Here is a 3,165-nt window from a genome sequence, read left to right on the forward strand (position 1 = left end):
CAGATGCCAGTGGGTATGGGATCGGTGCTGTTCTGGTGCAAATTTCGGATGGAAAAGAGAAGGTTATAGCCTATGCTTCTAGCCGAGAGAAGCTACTCAACTACAGATAGAGAATGTCTTGCTGTGATCTGGGCCATGTGCAAATTTCGACAGTATCTCCATGGAAGGCCATTCAGAGTTGCTACAGATCATCATTCACATTGTTGGTTGACAGGTCTCAAGGATCCAACAGGACGACTCGTCAGGTTGGCACAACGTCTTCAAGAGTATGACATTACCAAAGTGTACAAAAGTGGAAGAAATCACCAAGATGCCGACTGTCTCTCAAGAAACCCTATGCAAGACCATTAAGACTTTGGTGAAGATAGCGACTGACTCGCTGCACTCCAGGATCTCTCTGCTGAGCAGAAGGACGCCAAGATATCTCAAATTATGCTTTCCTTAAATCGGTCAGATGATGTGAAAGGACAATTTAAGGTATTTAATGGATTACTTTGCAAGAAAAACTTTGATCCGTTTGGAAAGAGGTGGCTATCAATGATTCCTAAACACACGCCCTCAGATGTTCTACAGAAATTCCATGACACACCTGAGGCCGGACATTTAGGATTTATTAAGACATACGATAGGATCCGCAAGAGACTTTTCTGGCCAGGTTTGTTTAGGAGTGTCCGTCACTATGTGTCGCACTGTCGAGAGTGCCAGAGGAGAAAGGCAGTTCCTCAGAAAGCACCTGCTAGTGGCACTAGATGGATTATTATTTGCACTGATTGTCTGACACGCTATGGCATTACAAAAGCCGTGAAAACAGTCGAAGCATTCGAGGTAGCCAAATTCATAGTGGAAGACATTGTATTAAAACACGGTGCTCCAAGGTCGTTAATTACGGATCGAGGGAAAGTTTCCCAATCGAATCTTGTGACAGAGGTAAACCGTCAGTGCAACATCTTCATCACATGACGGCTTCCTACCATCCGCAAACTAATGGGTTTACTGAATGCCTTAATAACACCTTGGCCGACATGCTATCAATGTTCGTCAATGTTGAGCAGAGCAACTGGGATGAGGTGCTACCTTTCGTGACGTTTGCCTACAACACCGCCAAACCAGACACCACAGTATTAGCGCCATTTTTCCTGGTGCATGGGCGTGAGGAGACTATGACAATGGAAACTGTGTTTCCTTTACATCCTGATGACGTGGACGACGACTATATCGGCCAGGTGTTAACCAGAGCTGAGGAAGTTCGGCAATTAGCACGGCTCCGCACGCTGCAGGCTCAAGCAAACGATCGCCGAAGGTATGACGCGAGCCACAGCCCTGTTGTCTACCAGCCTGGTGACCTCGTCTAGATCTTCATTCCTGTTCGGAAGGTTTGTCTCTCTGAGAAGCTCCTCAGGCGCTACTTGGGACCTTATAAGGTTGTAAGATAGTTGTCTGATGTTACTTATGAAGATTCCGACCCCGACACAAGACGACGGAAGATCAGAGAAACGGTCCACGTCCTTCAAATGAGGCCCTATAAGGATCCTGCAACCCAGGATAAATTCGAAACTCCAGCGACAGGCAACAAGAGGAAAGGTGACGAAGTGCGTAGCGGCGAAGGAAGCTCTAAGAAGATCACCGCCAGGGCGAACATCAGTCATCGGGAGTCGGAGTATGCAGGACAGATGATTCGTTCCCGGACTAGGAGGACGTAACACCGAGACACTGTTCTCTTAAGGAAGGAGCAATGTCGCAGAAGAAGCTGAGTAGCACAGTCACCGTGGTGTAATGGTTCTGATACTACACTGTGGCCAGGAGCGTCGTGATTTCAAAAGCGACCGCAACTTTAAAATTTAATTTCTTTATTCGGTTGGAGTACATTCTAGAAGTATCCACAAACGTCAAGAATCACTGTATTGGAATGTTCTGTAACTGTATATATACTGTATGTGTTCTGGCCGGAGGCAGTTCGCTCCGCGCTCCTGTGTCTGCAAGTGCTGAATAAACGTTCGTAAAGTGAAGTTATTGTTCGTCATTCATCTAATTACACATTCATCTACGTGACAATATACACTCCTGGAAATTGAAATAAGAACACCGTGAATTCATTGCCCCAGGAAGGGGAAACTTTATTGACACATTCCTGGGGTCAGATACATCACATGATCACACTGACAGAACCACAGGCACATAGACACAGGCAACAGAGCATGCACAATGTCGGCACTAGTACAGTGTATATCCACCTTTCGCAGCAATGCAGGCTGCTATTCTCCCATGGAGACGATCGTAGAGATGCTGGATGTAGTCCTGTGGAACGGCTTGCCATGCCATTTCCACCTGGCGCCTCAGTTGGACCAGCGTTCGTGCTGGACGTGCAGACCGGGTGAGACGACGCTTCATCCAGTCCCACACATGCTCAATGGGGGACAGATCCGGAGATCTTGCTGGCCAGGGTAGTTGACTTACACCTTCTAGAGCACGTTGGGTGGCACGGGATACATGCGGACGTGCATTGTCCTGTTGGAACAGCAAGTTCCCTTGCCGGTCTAGGAATGGTAGAACGATGGGTTCGATGACGGTTTGGATGTACCGTGCACTATTCAGTGTCCCCTCGACGATCACCAGTGGTGTACGGCCAGTGTAGGAGATCGCTCCCCACACCATGATGCCGGGTGTTGGCCCTGTGTGCCTCGGTCGTATGCAGTCCTGATTGTGGCGCTCACCTGCACGGCGCCAAACACGCATACGACCATCATTGGCACCAAGGCAGAAGCGACTCTCATCGCTGAAGACGACACGTCTCCATTCGTCCCTCCATTCACGCCTGTCGCGACACCACTGGAGGCGGGCTGCACGATGTTGGGGCGTGAGCGGAAGACGGCCTAACGGTGTGCGGGACCGTAGCCCAGCTTCATGGAGACAGTTGCGAATGGTCCTCGCCGATACCCCAGGAGCAACAGTGTCCCTAATTTGCTGGGAAGTGGCGGTGCGGTCCCCTACGGCACTGCGTAGGATCCTACGGTCTTGGCGTGCATCCGTGCGTCGCTGCGGTCCGGTCCCAGGTCGACGGGCACGTGCACCTTCCGCCGACCACTGGCGACAACATCGATGTACTGTGGAGACCTCACGCCCCACGTGTTGAGCAATTCGGCGGTACGTCCACCCGGCCTCCCGCAT

The sequence above is a fragment of the Schistocerca nitens genome, chromosome 7 (genome assembly GCF_023898315.1).
Source record: "Schistocerca nitens isolate TAMUIC-IGC-003100 chromosome 7, iqSchNite1.1, whole genome shotgun sequence".
Taxonomy (NCBI): domain Eukaryota; kingdom Metazoa; phylum Arthropoda; class Insecta; order Orthoptera; family Acrididae; genus Schistocerca; species Schistocerca nitens.